Source organism: Apium graveolens, chromosome 5 (assembly GCF_009905375.1).
Source record: "Apium graveolens cultivar Ventura chromosome 5, ASM990537v1, whole genome shotgun sequence".
Taxonomy (NCBI): Eukaryota; Viridiplantae; Streptophyta; class Magnoliopsida; order Apiales; family Apiaceae; genus Apium; species Apium graveolens.
Window position 1 is genome coordinate 226349762 of NC_133651.1, and position 19951 is coordinate 226369712.

The following is a 19951-nucleotide window of genomic DNA, read 5'->3' on the forward strand; positions in this document are numbered from 1 at the left end:
GTATAGGAGACTTGGTGGGCAAGTCTCATAATTAGAATGGACTTTGGAGTCCTAGATAGTAGGAAACTGATTCCTTATCCTTTTAGGTCCCCTTGAGACTAATCTCTAAGGATTTATATCCTTATCGGGACTCTTCTCAACATCTGATTTTTCCCTTATTAATTAATTACGAAATTAATTAATAATCAGGGCTTTTGGGCCTTTTTTATTCCATCAGGCCTGATCTGGTCCATCAGGCTTAACCTTTCTGGTCTGAGTATCATATATCTTTTTATTGGGCCTAGCAGCCCACAGCTTGTACAATTAATGCAATATTTAATTATACAATCATAATTTATTTATCCCTATCAATTACTATTGAGAACCCAACCAACAAACTGAATTGTTGGGTTCAAGAAAGGAGAATCATTGCAGATCTCAACAGAGCAAGTCACCACGAAGAGATAACCCTCTTCTACTTTCTAATCATGGAGGGCCCTCAGGTAAGTGAGGTAAGCACCACTGTCTCTACTCTTCCAACCTCACAAATTTCTTTGTCTTTAAGTGTAGCTATGTCATCTGTGTCAATGACCCAACAGATGCCTCCCCAAACTACCAAATCAAAATCTTCAAAATCCAAAATAAAGAAAGCCCCCCTGGTTTCTCTAAAAAGAAACCAGTTGCAAAATCTACCCAACCTAAAGAGGGGAGTGTGCAGAGTAGTGAGTTAGGTGAGAGACAGGGTTGTTAGGTCACACAACACTATAGAAGGGGGTTGAATATAGTGTTTATACAATCAAATCGATTTATCAATACAATTATGTAACAGTAATCAAGTATATTCAATATAATAAACTCTGTTATAATAACATAGTTGTTCTCTCTCAGTGATGAACAATATCACTAAGAGCTGCTAGGTTACAATGTATAATCTTCCTCGTGAATGATAACACATATAGTGTAAACCTTAAGCTGTATTTATATAGTACACAGTTACCAGATATCATCTAATTGATATGGAATATAATTATGTCTCCTAAAATATATCAATCAGATATTATCTTCTACAAGTCTTCTAGATGTCCAACTCTTCATGCATATCTTCCTTTGTTTTAGTCCAGATCATCTCCTGTAAATCAGCCGCATTCCTTATCTGAAGTACCCGCACTTAAGTCCTGATATAAATCCTGACGACCTTAAGTTCTGATATAAGTTCTGACTTCAGTAAGTTCAGATTTCCAGTAAGTCTTAATATTAAGTTCTGAAACTAAACAAAACAGATTAGACATGACATCTCAAATATATCTAACATTTTCCCCCAACTTGTAAATTATGAAAAATATACAAGTTAATAGATTTGTTGATGTCAAAAACATTTAAGTACAAATGCAATGAGAGTTTATTTAAACAACTAACTACAACTTACAGTCCTTGTAGCTTTTACCAATCTTACTGAGTCAATCAGAATCCAAAGTGATTCTTGACAAAGTTTGATATCAGCTTCTCTTCTGCATTCCTCAGGACTTGAGCTAATGTAGCCTTGACTTGCTTCATTTCTTCATCTTGACTTCCAATCTGGTAGATTGCAATCCTAAGTGTTGTGATAAGATTTCTTTCTAAACAATCACCAAGTCTGATTACTCTTGGATGAGATGAATCTTCATTATAGCACAGACATTTCTCCTTCAGAATAACTTCAAGTTTAGCAGAATCCTTCTTCATTGGAATTTTACTTCCATCATCTTCAACTATATTTGGAACAAATTTTGTAACCCTTGATCCAGAGATTCTGGCTTTATCTCTTATGGTCTTTATTATGAAATTTGACCATCTCCTGGTAATCTCAGACTTTATCTCCGAAAGATAATGAAAGAATTGAAGTTCTTTCAGAGATTTGTTCAGTACATCTGATTCTGACATTCTGTATGTTCTCCCATCTTCAAGAAACAGAATCAGCTTTTCTTTGACATTAATTTTATCATGAGCATCCAGTTAATAAAAATGGATCTCTAGTAAGTACTTCAAATCCTGTCTTGATCTTGGCTTCTTCAGAACCTAATCCAGCTCTGTCTCTTGCTTCTTTGGCTTTCAATCCAACAGTCATGAAATCAGATAGCAGTTGACTTTTCTTAGGATCTGATGGTTGAACATTTTGCCATGGGAGTTTTCTCTTATCAGTAACTGTAATTTTGTTCAAATCAACTTGAGCTTTGTCAGAGGTTTATGTCTTGATGATTTGATCAGAATTTGCTATTTCATTTATACCTTGATGTTCTGAAATGTCTTCACTCTGAACAACTTGAGCTATGTCAGAGGTTGTCTTAGATTCTTCTGTAATCTTCTTTCTTTTCAGAGTTTGAACAATTTCATCTTCTACAGCTATATCATCAAATACTTGAACCAGTTTGCATACAGGTTTCATCAGGATTTGAGGAATCTTCATCTCCTGTATCTTTGTTGGTTCATCAATATTTCCTTTCCCTTTTGCTTTGGGATCAATTTCAACTTGTGACCTTGTCTTGGGCTTTGAAGCCTCAGAAGTTGACATTTCCTTAATCACGATACCTTTTACCTTAGGCCTTGGAGGTTTTTTTGCATTAGAAGCTTTAGACTTAAGATTTGTCTTCTCAGCTGCAAAATCTAGCTTCTTCCTCCATGAGAGTCTCTAAATCCATTCCAGGATTATGCTTGAGAAATAATCTTCTAGCAATTTCCTCATCAAGTGTCTGAATCTTGGGATCTTTATAATAGACTGTAGTCTCCCTTCCCTTAAGCTTCAGAGTTTGTAAAAACTTCTGAGAGTCTTGACTTTCATCTTGAATCAGAATATCAGGCTTTGTCATCAGACATTGATCATCAGAACTTGCTTTCTTGTTAGGTCACACAACACTATAGAAGGGGGTTGAATATAGTGTTTACACAATCAAATCGATTTATCAACACAAGTATGTAACAGTAATCAAGTATATTCAATATAATAAACTCTGTTACAATAAAACAGTTGTTCTCTCTCAGTGATGAACAATATCACTAAGAGCTGTTAGGTTACAATGTATAATCTTCCTCGTGAATGATAACACTTATAGTATAAACCCTAAGTTGTGTTTATATAGTACACAATTACAAGATATCTTCTAATTAATATGGAATATAATTCTGTCTCCCAAAATATATCAATCAGATATTATCTTCTACAAGTCTTCTAGTTGTCCAACTCTTCATGCATATCTTCTTTTATTTTAGTCTAGATCATCTCCTGTAAATCAGCCGCATTCCTTATCTGAAGTACCCGCACTTAAGTCCTGATATAAATCCTGACGGCCTTAAGTTCTGATATAAGTTCTGACTTCAGTAAGTTCTGATTTCTAGTAAGTCCTGATATTAACTTCTGAAACTAAACAAAAGAGATTAGACATGACATCTCAAATATATCTAACAATCTCCCCCAACTTGTAAATTATGAAAAATATACAAGTTAATAGATTTGATGATGTCAAGAACATTTAAGTACAAATACAATGAGAGTTTATTTAAACAACTAACTACAACTTATAGTCCTTATAGCTTTTACCAATCTTATTGAGTCAATCTGAATCCAAAGTGATTCTTGACAAAGTTTGATATCAGCTTCTCTTCTGCATTCCTCAGGACTTGAGCTAATGTAGCCTTGACTTGCTTCATTTTTTCATCTTGACTTCCAATCTGGTAGATTGCAGTCCTAAGTGCTGTGATATGATTTCTTTCTAAACCATCACCAAGTCTGATTACTCTTGGATGAGATGAATCTTCATTATAGCACAGACATTTCTCCTTCAGAATAACTTCAAGTTCAGCAGAATCCTTCTTCATTGGAATTTCACTTCCATCATCTTCAACTACATTTGGAATAAATTTGGTAGCCCTTGATCCAGAGATTCTGGCTTTATCTCTTATGGTCTTCATTATGAAATTTGACCATCTCCTGGTAATCTCAGACTTTATCTCCAAAAGATAATGAAATAATTGAAGTTCTTTCAGAGATTTGTTCAGCACATCTGATTCTGACATTCTGTATGTTCTTCCATCTTCAAGAAATAGAATCAGCTTTTCTTTGACATTACTTTTATCATGAGCATCCAGTACCACTTGAACAGATATAACCTTGTCAAGGTGTTTCTGTGTAACTTCCTCAAGTGATTTGTCAGTTAATAAAAATGGATCTCTAGTAAGTACTTCAACTCCTGTCTTGATCTTGGCTTCTTCAGAACCTAATCCAGCTCTGACTCTTGCTTCTCTGGCTTTCAATCCAATAGTCATGAAATCAGATAGCAGTTGATTTTTCTTAGGATCTGATGGATTAACATTTTTCCATAGGAGTTTTCTCTTATCAGTAATTGTCATTTTGTTCAAATCAACTTGAGCTTTTTCAGAGGTTGATGTCTTGATGACTTGATCAGATTTTGTTGTTCCTTCTGTACCTTGATGTTCTGAAATGTCTTCACTCTGAACAACTTGAGCTATGTTAGAGGTTATCTTAGATTCTTCTGTTATCTTCTTTCTTTTCAAAGTTTCAACAGTTTCATCTTCAACAGCTGTATCATCAAAAACTTGAACCATTTTGCACACTGGTTTCATCAGGATTTGAGGAATCTTCATCTCTTGTATCTTTGTTGGTTCATCAATCTTTCCTTTCCCTTTTGCCTTGGGATCAATTTCAACTTGTGATCTTGTCTTGGGCTTTGAAGCCTCAGAAGTTTCCTTGACCACAATGCCTTTTGCCTTAGGCCTTGGAGGTTTCTTTGCATTAGAAGCTTTAGACTTAAGATTTGTCTTCTCAGCTGCAAATCTAGCTTCTTCCTCCTTGAGAGTCTCTAAATCCATTCCAGGATTATGCTTGAGAAATAATCTTCTAGAAATTTCTTCATCAAGTGTCTGAATCTTAGGATCTTTATAATAGACTATAGTCTCCCTTCCCTTAAGCTTCAGAGTATGCAAAAACTTCTGAGAGTCTTGACTTCCTCCTTGAATGAGAATATCAGAACTTGATGTCAGATTTTGATCTTCAGAACTTGCTTTCGGAACTTGAGCATTCACAGCTTCAGAACTTGTATTCTTCTGTCTAGATGATTTGCTAGAATCAAAATTTAGTTTCTGTAAAGGAACTTTGCTGTTTTGCCCTTGACCTTGACCCTTGCCCTTGCTAGGGTTTCCCTGGTCATCTCCTTTATCATCCTTCTTCTTCAGTGTTTGAATAGTAGAGCATTTAGACTTAACTACCTTCTCCCCCTTTTTGGCATCATCTGGTAGGAGTAGAGAGAGAAGAAGTTCCACTGAAGATTGAATTTCATTCAGTTGAGTCTGTTGAGAGGCTTGATTCTGCAGGACCTCAGTCAGTTGAGCCTATTGCTTTTCTTGAACATTCTCAATAGCCTCTACTTTCTCATGAATAGGTCTGATAAACCTGTTCTTGTCTAGCTTGAGCATCAGGTCCAGTTTATCAGCATTTTCCTGTAGCTTATAAACCTTGGCATGAGTAATGGAGTGTTGACCTTGAACACTTTTAGTACTAAGAGCTGTGACTTTAAGTTGAGCTTTGAAGTCAGAGTTTGTCAATAACTCACCAGCTTTTGCAATATGTTCTGACAAAACTTTGGAGTTGGGAATGAAGTCAGATTCATTCCACTTCTTGGTCCACTCAACTCCTCTGTGAGTTTCTTCCCATGGAACAAGAGCATCTCCTTCCACAAACTTCTTAATCAATGCCTCCTTTCCAAGAACTTGAGCTGGAGTATTTACTGGAGCACTGCCTCTAGAACTTGAGAGAAGCTCATCATCTTCTGGCAATACAAGAGTGTGTGTGGCTGTAGGTGATTCTGGTACAACTTCATCTGTTTGCACATCCAGAATTGGTGTGGTAGGAACTTCAGCATGTAGTGGAGAAACAGGTGGAGTTATCACTTGTCCTTGTGACGCTTCCAGATACAGAAATGATGGAATGTTCAGCTTATGAATGTCAATTTCAGGACTTAATCCTGAATCTTCACATGTATCTGTTTCTCTGATTGAAGAGACAAAAGGTGTTATCTATGTATCTTGGACATTGGATTCAGCTTGAGGTGGAGGTGGCAAAGCCTCAATCACTATTGGTTCTGATGAGATCAGAGATTCCTGATCCCCTTCCTCAGTTTTTATAGCATCCTCAGATTGAGGTTGTGCCATATGCCTTCCCGCTCTCATCTTCTTTGATCTGGACTTTGGTTGTGAAGGTGTTCATGAGCAGCATCAGAACTTGAAGTTCTTTTCCTTTTTAAAATTCCAGATCCTCAGCTTCAGTTTCCTTCTAAGGAGTATTTTTTTCAGCTGCTACCTTCTTTTGAAAAATTACAATTTCAGCTTCTATTGTCACAGATTCTGATGCATGAACCTGGACTTGCTCCTCTTCATTTGATTCATCTCTAAGAATCATCCTTCTTCTCCTTGGTGGAGATTTAGGAACAGATTTTGCTCTTGAGGGTTTGGGTCTAGATGTTGTAGTAGATGGTTGTGGTTGAGAAGATTATGCAGGTTGGAAATAAGTTCTGATGGTAGGCTGTGGTTAAGAGGATTGAGCTGGTTGAGTATTGGTTGTAGGTGCTGATGGAGGTTGAGATGGTGCAACTTCAGGAAATATGGTACTGTATGTGTTGGGGTCAGAGTTTACTAAGAATTGTTTTACTGATGTAGGAATTTGGAGGGGTCTTAGTATAGTCTTCTTATTATCAGTAGATAATAAGTATGTGAAGGCCCTTTTAGCAAGTTTAAAAGGTTGAATTGTCTCACTATAGTTTTGAGGCTTTATAGGACAACAAAAACTGTAAATTAATTGACAAAATCTAGCAAAGTACACAGTATTTGGTTCCTCATTCATCCTATCCCCAATAAAACCCAAAATTGCAGTAGCATAATCAAAGTGAGTTTGATTTAGAAGTGCATACCCTATTTGCTGACTCATAATGGGAATGGCATCAAAATTCGAGCATTTGTTGGAAAAAGGTCTGGTAATGCAGTCAAAGAAGTAGCTCCACTCCATTCTGATGTATGGCCTTTTCAGTTGTCCCAGCTTGGACAAACCTTTCTCATAGCCAAGATTGGCCATCATATCCTGTAGAAGTGGTTCTTCAATGTAACACCCCCAGATCCGGGTTCGGGGATCCGGGTCGTCACGGTCTTTCTTTCCATAAATATCACTTAACTTAATTAAAATAAATAACCTCATGTTGTGACCCCACACTAACACACACCGCAACATGTTATAGTCTCAGAGATGAAATTGAAATAAGTACAAGTCCTTCAGTCCACAAATTAAAAGTTATTACAACCCAAAATGATTACTTAATAAGTTTACAGTTAATTGCCATTATCCGCCACAAGTTATAATTATACATAATTGATTCCCAAAAGTAGAATGCCTGATCAACAGATAGATCTATATCTGCAGCTATAACAGCTATGATATCAACAGGAAGACGCGGGATGCTTCCCACGCTCTTGCGCTAGGTCTGCTTGAGTCTGGCCATCTTTCCTAACTGTTGTTGTGTGATGAAGAAATGAAGCAAGAGTGAGCATTATAGCTCGTAAGATAATATATAGTGTAATCAATGATGCAAGTATCTAACTAGATAACTTACTAAAATCTTTATCAAATGTAATATAATTACTTACTGGATATAAGCTTAAAGGGAGATGAAGTAACCAATTACTTCACTATACTTATATAATTTTAGAAAACTACTTGAACTATTACTACTCAAAGTATAATAAGTTTTCAAAGGTTCATCACATAGATGGGACCTCAACTAAGACCTGAATAGATTCAATCCTTGAATTATTGATTAAAAAGAAATGAAGTTACGAGATACTTCATCAAGTCGCGATATATATATATACCTATATACATCGCTCATACATTCCCTGAAAACCTCTGCCATGAAAAGTATAAACAGACTTGTCATATCCAATGAATTTGGAAAGAAGAGAATTTTGGCATAAACCCGATATCCACCTGATCAGGCAAAGATACCAATAAGTAACCTTTTCTACTGTAGATGGATGAATTCCTCGCCGGTCATCACCCTGGCCGCATTAGGACCTCGCGCTAGACCGTTACCCGACCACTCACGCATGGATGGACTGTCACCCAGCCTATTACATATAGACCGTACCCCGGCCTGTCGCTTATGCCGACTCAATTAGATGGACTTACTTCCCGAACGTTGGGCAAGTAATCAAATTGTTTTCCCAAAACAACAACCTCGTTGCGAATATAAAATACACCACAGAGCCGGATCCCTCAGATTTTTGAGCGAGTATTCAAGTCCCCTTCGAAAGGAAGAGCTTAAACTTTGAAAACGAGTTTTGGGATCCGTTCTAACTTTTGAAACCATTTTGAAGACTCGAAAACATTTTAAAGAATGTTTAGAGTAATGATGATTTAATAAAATAAATCAGTCCCGATATATTAGAAAATATCTGAATATTATTATTTAAATAATATTCCCCCTAAGGATAATCTTTATAAAAATAATTGAAGTAGAAGTTTTAAAACTCATACTTGAAATGAATAATAAATAACAAAAGATATACTTATACGAAAGTACGATCTTTATTTGACTAATCAAAAATAAGTTTGATTATTATTCAAAACTATCGGATATACCTTATCCGATTAATAGTTATAGAAAACTATATATATATATAAATATAAATATATTATACTCGGGAACATCAACTCCCGTTTTAGAAAAATGTTCACCTTCGGGTCCCCTATACTAAGGGTATACGCAACTACTGCTTATCTCTAACATAGGTATTATGCAACTTATAAGCATTGAATTGATAATAGAATATCAAGATTACGAAACAGGCATGCATATAAATATCATATCAACATGCTCCAATATATCGCAAGATTTGCTAATAGCAGCCACACACTTATCTCAAGATAATGCATCAATAAATTATATCACAACAACAGTATAACGGGTAGAAAACTTGCCTGAGTGACTGGGGGTGGTAAAAGTCCTGGGGCGAGTCTGGTAACCTATAAACAACATATAAGTTGGAATTAAACCACGGTCGCTTAAGAAACTAGTCTTTAACAAATTAGACCCTAACTTTCGCTTTTGCGCTTAACGATTCACATAAGTCGCTCGAGTACCCTCGACTCCACCATTTTTAATAAATTAACCGTTACGAATTTTAAGGAGACTCTTTCGCGAATACTCTACCAACTGACCTATTAACCTTACATAACATACTCCAAGTAGTCATTTAAGGACCTTAAATAAGGTTTTAAAGTAAGGTGAGGGAAAATGGTTCGTTCGCGAAACGCCATTACTTAAAACGGTCATTTCTCCTAAACCGTACATCGGATTCAAGTGACCCACATATCAAAATGAAGCTTATGACATAATCTAGCTAAACATGGCAAAGTCACAGATTCAGCAGTTAGCTCTCTATCCTGAACACTAAGAAGAAGCAGTTGTATGAAATTGGGCATTACGACGGCTATGTTTACGCGATTACCAAGTTTTGAACCACTCCAAACAACCACAATTCCACTCACAACCAATGATACAACCAACCCTCATTCAAACCTTACTACATTAGTCCCCAAATCTCAAGATTTTCCAATTCATTCAACCACAATCATGAACTACTAACTATACGTAAGTTTCATTAACTATAAATAAGATTCCAACATCCAAATCACTACGAATCCAATCCAAACTCTAAACACACAAGCATCATGCTTCTCATTTACTATAACAATCAAAACCTAACCTAATAATCAAATTAAAGTTAGGGTTTGGAGGTTTTATACCTTCCTTGGAGTGATTAGAGTAGCTAGGAAGCCTTAAGAAGCCTTGAGATAGCTTAGGAATGCTTGGATCTTAAAGGAAAAACAAAGAAAACAAAGTTAGTAACTTGAAAACACTATTCATCATCTTCTTCCTTGATTTATTGGAAGAGATTCATGAAGAATTGGAGGCTTAAACTTCTAGGATAGCCATAACTAATCATAAGGGACCTTGGATAATTACCTTGTAATTTAACAAAGCTTGGATCTTGATTTTTGGAAATTTTCTTCTTGAAAAATGAATAAGGCTGAGAGCTTCTTCTTCATGGGAGGGGTTTTACTTTGCTAAATGTGTTTGTGGTGGAAAATGGAAGTGAATGGGATATTTGGGTGATTAATTGGTTGATTAAAGTGAGTGGAGTGTGACTAAGCATGACATCACCTTGGTGACTTCATCATTTGCCACTTGTCATCGCTTGGTGGTGGAAGCATCTTTTTATGCTAATCCTTGCTTAATTACTTTATTATCATCCTTAATCCTTGCACTAATCTCTCTTGCATTACTTGTCGTTTAATAGTTGTACGACTCTTTTATCGTTCGTTCTTGCTAATCGTTTAAGGGAACATATCCGGGATCTTATTAATTGTGTTCCCCCAAACCTTTCTCAATATTTTATATTCCTTTTATGATTCTCTCTTATAATCCTTGAATTTATATCCTTTTAATCATGTTACCTTATACTCAATTCTTTCGGTATCTGGTGGATTTTCGGGAAAAATCAAAGTGTTCGAATTTGGATTCTGGCGATCTTTACATGCACTTATATACCATATAGAGTACTAATAAGATCTCAGAATATCAATAAAAGAACTGCTACATAGTGTGGCATGAAAATTTTTCTTAATCAGCAAAATCAGCAAAATCACTATTCATAAGGGTTACAAAAAGTCCAAAATATTTGGGGTTATTATAGTCTCCCCTCCTTAAAAGGATTCCATCCCGGAATCAGATAGAAAACAAATGGGGGTACTTTTCTAGCATTGCGCTCTCTAGTTCCCAAGTTGACTCCTCCACATTATGATTCTGCCATAGCACTCTGACTAGCTTGATCACTTTGTTCCGAAGCACCTGCTCCTTTTTATCCATAATCTTTACTGGTTTCTCCATGTAAGTCAGGTCTGGTTGCATGTCCACCTGCTCGTATGCCACTATGTGCCTGGCATCCCGATGATACTTCCTTATCATTGACACATGGAACACATTATGAACTTGTTGTAGGTTCGGGGGTAGGGCTAGCTCGTAAACTAACTTCCCAATCCGTCTTAGTATCTCAAAAGGTCCAATGTATCTTGGGCTTAGTTTCCCTTTCTTACCGAATCTCATTAATCCTTTCCAAGGGGATACCTTTAGCAGTACTAAGTCCCCTACTTCATACTCCTTGTCCTTTCGGGCTAGGTCTGCATACTTCTTCTGTCGGTCTTGGGCTGCTACAAGCCGTCCTCTGATGAGATCCACTATGTCTTTGGTCCTTTGGACCACTTCGGGTCCGAGCATCTTTCGCTCTCCTACTTCATCCCAATATAAGGGAGATCGAGACCTTCTTCCGTACAAGGCCTCAAAAGGCGGCATTCCGATGCTGGCATGAAAGCTATTATTATAAGAAAAATCGATCAATGGCAAGTGATCATCCCAACTTCCTTTAAAGTCTATTGCACAGACTCTCAATATATCCTCTATTATCTGGATGGTCCTTTCACTTTGCCCGTCCGTTTGGGGATGGTAAGTGGTACTCATGTTAAATTTGGTTCCCGCACATTCTTGAAAGCTCCTCCAAAATCTGGAGTTGAATCTGGGGTTTCGGTCTGAGAAAATGGACGCTGGGACTCCATATTGCATCACTATTTCCTTAAGGTAAATATCCACAATCTATCGACTGTATATCTCTCATTGATTGGAATGAAGTGAGATGACTTTGTCAGTCGGTCTATAATTACTCATATGGCATCGTGATTGGCTTTCGTCCTTGGTAAGCCTACAATAAAATCCATTGCTATCTGTTCCCATTTCCATTCAGGAATCTCCAGGGGTCGTAAAAGTCCACTGGGTCTCTGGTGCTCTGCCTTTACTCTTTGGCAAGTCAAACATTTGCTTACCCATTCTGCTACGTCCCTCTTCATGTTGGATCACTAGTAATACTCCTTCAAATCCCTATACATCTTGGTGCTCCCCGGGTGAATGGAATACCTTGAACTATGTCTTTCGTCCAAAATCTCATCTTTAAGCTCTTGAACATTCGGAACCCAAATCCTGTAGGAATACCTCATTATCCCCTTATCATCTCTCTCAGTATGGATCTCTTCTCCAGTCATTGACTCTTTGCCTTCATTCATTACTTTTTCTTGGCACAATCTAATCTTTTCCAATAACTCTTGCTTCATCGAGATCTCAAACAGCTTTTCAGTTCTGGTTCCGGTTACCTTTACTTCTATTTCCATTTTCTCGAAATCCCTTATCAATTCCTCCGAAGTCATTATCATTTTGAGTCTTTCCTTCCTACTAAGGGCGTCAGCCACCACATTGGCTTCCCAGGATGATAGAGAATCTCACAATCATAGTCCTTGATTAGTTCTAACCATCTTCTCTGACGCATGTTGAGCTCTTTCTGCGTGAATATGTACTTTAGGCTCTTATGGTCTGTGAAAATCTCGCACTTCTCTCCATACAAGTAGTGCCTCCAAATTTTTAAGGCAAAAACTATTGCCGCGAGCTGAAGGTCATGAGTAGGATATCTAATCTCGTATTCCTTCAGTTGTCTTGACGTATACGCGATCACCTTACCGTGCTACATAAGCACGCACCCTAATCCTTTGTGTGACGCGTCACTATATATCATAAAATCTCCTTTTCCGTCTGGCAATGCTAACACATGGGCCGTTATCAATCTTTTCTTCAATTCTTGAAAACCGTTCTCGCATTTTTCTGTCCATTCCAACTTCTCTGTCTTACGAGTAAGTCGTGTCAAAGGGGCTGCGATCTTCGCAAAATCCTGTACAAATCTACGATTGTAGACGGCCAATCCTATGAAACTCCTTACCTCAGTGGGTGTGGTTGGCCTTTCCCAATTTGAGACCGCCTTTATCTTGGAGGGGTCGACCAATACTCCTTCCTTATTGATCACATGTCCTAAAAACTGTACTTCATTCCGCCAGATTTCACACTTCGAGAATTTGGCAAATAACTGTTCTTCTCTGAGTATTCCTAGAGCTATCCTCAATTGCTCTGCATGATCTGCCTTGGTCCTTGAGTAGATTAAAATATCATCGATAAGAACTATCACACACTTGTCCAAGTACTTTTTGAATACTCTGTTCATTAAATCCATGAAAGCCGCTGGGGCGTTGGTTAATCCAAAGGACATTACCAAGAACTCATAGTGCCCATACCTGGTTCGGAACGCAGTCTTTGGAATATCTTCGGGTTTAATCTTTAGTTGGTGATATCCAGTTCTCAGGTCAATCTTGGAAAAGTAGACAACATCCTTTAGTTGGTCGAACAGATCGTCTATTCTGGGTAACGGGTACCTGTTCTTTATGGCTAGCTTGTTCAACTCTCGGTAGTCAATGCACAACCTCATGCTCCCATCTTTCTTCTTAACAAATAATACTGGTGCTCCCCATGGAGACACACTGGGTCTTATCATATCCTTATCCAAAAGTTCTTGTAATTGGGTAGCCAGTTCCTTCATTTCTAATGGGGCTAACCGGTATGGTGCCTTTGAAACTGGCGTCGTCCCTGGGGCCAACTCAATAGCAAATTCAATCACTCTATCGGGTGGTAGTCCTGGAAGGTCTTGTGGGAATACATCTTCAAATTCATTGAATACCGGAATGTCTTGCAAGTTGGGCACCTCCTTCTGCGTGTCCACCACATAGGCTAGGAAAGCCTCATTTCCTTTCTGTAGCATCTTATTGGCCTGGGCCATGGTCAAAAATTTCTGCGTCTGTGAAAGGCATATGTCATAGCCTACTCGTTTATTCGAGTATTTAACTCAACTCAAATAAGAATGTAATAAGTATATAGTGGATCAATCATCAGAGAGATCTCACAATGTAACATCTGTCAAAGAATAAAGAAACATTGTTCATCTGCAGACTTGAAGATTCACTGGAAGAAGTTCAAGAATTTGATCATGCCTCAGTGATATAAATCAAGATCGTGGATTTAATCAAGTGACAGAGATCTCGTCAAGGTATCATTTATTACAAGGATTCAATCAGAATATCAAAGTCAAGACATGAAGAAACGTCACGGAAGTTAGTCACTCATGAACCAGACAGTACATCGAGTGTCAGCATTGAAGTGGCGGAATTGATTCATAAGTCTCAGTGACTTTCAGAAGATTGTCAGAAGAATGGATGCTGCTCAGCGTTAGTATTAATTCTCTATTAATTAATTAAGTCATATAATTTAATTAAGAAAATAAATTATATCTGCAAAGATTAATTTATTGATTAATTGAATTAAATTGATTAATTAATTTAGAATTAATATTAAGGATTTACAAGATTTTAATTGGTTTAAAATCTGCTTAAATTCAGCAAGACAATTCATTTGAACTAGTATGACAATCGGTATGACAATTGATAGTCATACCGAAAGTCATGCCAATACATTTAATTGTCTTATTAGAATTTCTGTTTAGATTAAAATCTGTTATTAATTCAGCAAGACAATTTATTTGAACTAATATGACAATCGGTATGACAATCAATAGTCATACCGAAAGTCTTGCTAGCCAAAGAAGATTGTCATGCCAGTACATTTTTACATTCGGCTGTTTGATAAAAAGGAGCAGAAGTCTGTTATTTCAAAAATAATCAAACAGAACACAAACTCAAGAACAAAAGAAAAAGGAGCAGAAAAATATTTCATCTCATCTGCAACTTCAAGATCAATTTCTAGATTGTAAAGTTAAATCCAATCAACTAGAAATACTTATCTTGTTCTTGTGTATCAATCTAGCGGATTAAAATCCCTAGAACTTAATCTCAAATCGCATTTAGCATTTGATCTTTTAATTACAAAAATAGAAAAAGTTCATGTCGAATTTATTCTAGATTTGTAATAATTGATTTGAGATTAATCCCTTGTAACCGATACCGTAGTTGTAACACCTTTCAAGTTTAATAAAAGTTTTATTTAACTTGAATTTTGTTTCACAATTTTATTCCGCATTTTATTCGATTAAACGGTATTGTTTGCATTCAACCCCCCCTTCTACAAACAAATTGGGACCTAACAATTGGTATCAGAGCCTTCTGATTAACGTACAAATCTAGATCCTAGACTTTTGTGTTTCTTTCACTTCTTGAATTTTTTATTCACTCAAAAAATTCATAATGACTACACAAAAAGTTGGAACCGTTAAAATTCCACTTTTCGATAAAGAAAATTATGTTATGTGGAAAAAAGAAGATGCTACTGTTTTTACAGGTTGCTAATCCCAAATATTTGCAAGTGTTGAAGAAGGGTCCAAAAATTCCTATGGTTATGGAACCAGAGGTAATAGAAAATGATGTGGTGATCACCAAAGCGAGAACTTATGTGAAGGATCCTGAGGACTTCTCTCCTGCTGAAATAGAAGAAGCTTCCCTGGATGCTAGCCTTCAATTAATCTTAGTAGATTCCCTTAATCCCCTGATGAATAGACATGTGATGAATTGTAAAGATTCCAAACATATCTGGGAAACTATTGAGATTATTAATGAAGGCACAGAGGAAGTTAGGGAGAACAAACTAGAAATCCTAACCTCTGAGTATGAATACTTTAAATCCAATCCAGGAGAAGGAATCACTGAAGTGTTTGAGAGGTACAATGCATTGATCAACAACCTGAACATTAATGGTAAATATTATTCCATCAGGGAGGTCAACAAAAAGTTCCTTTTAACACTGCCAACTCATCTCGAACATAGAATCACTGCCATAAGAGAAGCAAGAGATCTGAGTGAGATTTCTTTGGAAAGGCTCTATGGTGTGTTAAAGACTTATGAGTTGGAGCAGATTCAGCAGAAGGAAGTTTACGGGAAAGGAAGAGTGGTCAGCACGTCTACTGCTCTAGTAGCTGATGAACAACAACAACAACCCCAATATCAACAACAATCTCAACAGTCAGAAAGAATGGTACAGTCTTCCAAGGTTGAAGATAATGTGATAGTAGCAGAATTTGATTCTCCTACTACAAATCAATCAGGAGATGATTATTATTCCTTGGAAGAACTGGAGCAATTGGAGGATGAGTCAATGGCCCTGATTGTCAAGAGATTGTCAAATGTCAGATTCAAAAGGAATCCCAAGTTCAAGTACAAGTCCAACTACAACAGATTCCTGAAAGGTGGATCTTCATCCTCTAACACCAGCAGTGGTGGGTATAAAACAGGGATGGTTGATCGAAGCACCATTCGATGCTTCAACTGTAATGAGTTGGGACACTTTGCCACAGAATGCAGGAAGCCAAAACAAGCTAGGAAGAACTCTTACGATTCTAATCAAAAGAGTAAATCTGAAAGGGCGTACCTGGCAAAGGGAAGAAGCTGGGATGATACTGACAGTGAAGATGAAGAAGTTGGGAATCTTGCTCTCATGGCTAGTAATGCAAGCACCTCATCGTCAAGAAAAGAGGTAAAATTTACTGATGCTGAATTAGTTTATCATTTAGGAGGTTCCTTAGATTGTGCTCGTCGTGATAATGAATTGTTAAATCAACAAATCAAAGACCTTGAGGAAGAGGTCAATGAATTAAGACTTGTGCATATTAATCAAGATAAACTAAAAGAACAAGTATCTTTTCTAGAGAATAGAGTTGACTGTTATAGACAACTCGAAACTATTCTCAAAGACAAGATCACCGGTCTTGAGGCTAAGGTTAAAGCTTACTTTAATTCTTGTTCGAAGTCCAAAGAGTTTTACAATAAGCAATCTGTTAATCAAACACATGGAATAGGTTATGATTACAATGCTGCTATTGGAAAATTAGGCATAAACTCCCCTCCTCATGTATGTGCTAAAGGCAGGGAAGTACCACATGTGCTTAAGGGTGTTGATGAACCCCTCTATAAAGAATCAATTGCTGAACCATTTGATGAGACCTCTTTTATTATTCAAGAAGAAATCCGTGCTGAAGATAATGCTAATGGGAAAGCTGTCTCCAAGTCAAGTGTGTCAAAAGTTCCAGACAAGGTTGTGAAAGCAACTGAGACTAACTCAGACACACATGAGTTGGATAACACAAATGCCATGTCTACCATGCAATAGTTGCCTATTGTTAATCCTTCTCATAAAGCATGTGGTGTTCCTGATTGTATGTCTTGTGCTTTTAATCTGTTGTTTGCTTATTTTAATGGTAAGCATGTTTCTAATGATAAGACTACTCCTCGTCAGCATGTGAATAATAGAAAGCATGATAGGTCTAAGACTGCTAGTCCTCCTAAAGCTAGAAAGGAGACATTTGTGCCTAAGCCTAAACAGAAATTTGTCAAGGCTGTTCACAAGGTCAAATGTTCAGTCATTGAGAACGTTGAGAATATTGAAATTAAGAATGTTGTTTTGCCTGATAAAGGCCAATTTTACAAGTATGCCGGACCCAGCCAAGCTTGGGTTCCGAAGAAGGTCTAATCCATTTGTATTGCAGGGCATTAAACAGGTACAACCGGTAGTGTGGATTCTTGACAGCGGATCGTCAAGACATATGACCGGAGATAGAGCCCTGCTATCAAATGTGGTTGAGAAAGCTGGCCCAGTGGTTACCTTTGGAGATAACAGCAAAGGTTTAACGGAGGGATATGGCTGTTTGCTAGCTGGAAATGTTATCATTGAAAATGTATATGTTGTGCAAGGACTTGAACACAATCTGCTTAGCATTAGTCAGTTCTGTGACAACGGCTACAATGTTTTATTCGACAAGCTGAAGTGTCAGATTCTGCACAAGAAAAGTGAAAAACCCTCCTTAATGGGAATCCGGAAAGGAAATCTGTTCGTAGCTGACATGAACTCTGGAAGCAATCTTGAAGTCAATTGTTTCTATGCAAAGGCATCGTCAGATGAGAGTTGGCTATGGCACAAGAGACTTTCTCATCTCAATTTCAAAACAATGAATTCTCTTGTCAAAAGAGAATTGGTAAGAGGTCTGCCTCAGCTGGAATTCTCTCCAGAAGGACTATGTGAGGCTTGCCAGAAAGGAAAGTCAAAGAAAGCAAGTCACAAAGGCACTGACACATCTTCCATAACTGGTGTTCTGCAATTATTGCACATGGATTTATTTGGTCCAGTTAATATCCTTTCTATGTCAAAGAAGTGTTACTGTCTTGTGATAGTTGATGACTATTCCAAGTATACGTGGGTTTTATTTCTTCACTCTAAGGATGAAACACCACAAGTTGTGATTGATCATATCAAGATGATTGAGTTAGATTCTAAGGTCCCTGTTAGAGCAATAAGGTCAGATAATGGGACAGAATTCAAGAATGCACTTCTCAATGGATTCTGTACAGACAAAGGGATTACCAGACAATTTTCAGCTCCTAGAACCCCTCAGCAAAATGGAGTGGTAGAAAGGAAGAATCGTACATTGATTGAAGCTGCAAGAACGATGTTAAGTGAATCAGGTCTTCCAATGTACTTTTGGGCTGAAGCTGTCAATACTGCATGTTATACTCAGAATCGAACTCTAATCAACAAAGACTTCATTAAAACTCCTTATGAGATTTTGAATGAACAGAAACCTTCTATCAAATACTTTCATGTATTTGGTGCCAGATGCTTCGTGCTCAAGGATGGAGATGATCGTCGTGGTAAGTTCGAGGCAAAGGCATATGAGGGTATTTTTGTTGGATATGGAAGAAGATCATATAGAGTGTATATCATTGATCAACACAAAGTAACTGAAAGTGTCAATGTTACATTTGATGACACTAAACTCCCTAGTATCCAAACTGAAGATCCTTTTGAGAAACTGAAGTTTGATGATACGTCAGATTCAGAATCAGAACATGGTCAAGAACCTGAGGTTGTTGCTGGTGAAGAACCTGTTAATCCTGATGATACTCAAGGTAATAGTGATGGAAACTTTGGCAACAATAGAGATACCACTGCTACTGACGGAGAATCTTCAAGTCAACATGGCAACAACTCAGGGGGAGATGCTGAAGGATCATCTAGTAGGACACAACATCACAATGAATTTCAAGGCGAATCATCAAGATCAAATCTTCCAAGACAGATTGTCTGGAATAAAGCTCACCCTTTTGAGTTGATTATTGGTGATCCAGATGTTGGAGTCAGAACTAGACGTGCTACTCAAAATGAGTGTCTGTTCTCAGGATTTCTTTCTGAGATGGAACCTAAGAAAATTGAAGAAGCACTGACTGATCCAGATTGGGTGATTGCTATGCAAGATGAACTCAATCAGTTTGAAAGTCAACAAGTCTGGAAACTGGTACCTAGGCCTGTACACAAGAAAGTTGTTGGTACTAGATGGGTATTCAGGAATAAACTAGATGAAGATGGTGTGGTTACAAGAAACAAGACAAGACTGGTATCTAAAGGGTATTCTCAAGCTGAAGGCATTGATTATGATGAAACCTATGCTCCAGTGGCTAGACTTGAGGCCATCAGGATATTTCTGGCATTCGCAGCATTTTCAAACTTTAAAGTTTATCAAATGGATGTCAAGAGCGCCTTTCTGAATGGAAAGCTGGATGAAGAGGTATATGTAGAGCAACCTCCTAGTTTTGAAGATCCAGATCATTTGGATTTTGTCTTCTTTCTTTTCAAGGCTATCTATGGGCTAAAACAGTCTCCAAGAAAATGGTATGACACTCTCTCTGAATTTCTTATTGAAAATAGCTTTATTAGAGGTGTCATAGACAAAACTCTCTTTTCTAAAACACATAAGAAGGATACTATATTAGTCCAAGTCTATGTGGATGATATAATATTTGGGTCTACTAATGATAATCTCTGTAAGAGATTTGCTAAGTTAATGCACAGCAAGTTTGAAATGAGCATGATGGGAGAGCTGAAGTTCTTTCTTGGATTACAAGTAAATCAAAGGTTAGATGGAACATTTATTTGTCAATCCAAGTATCTCAAGGAAC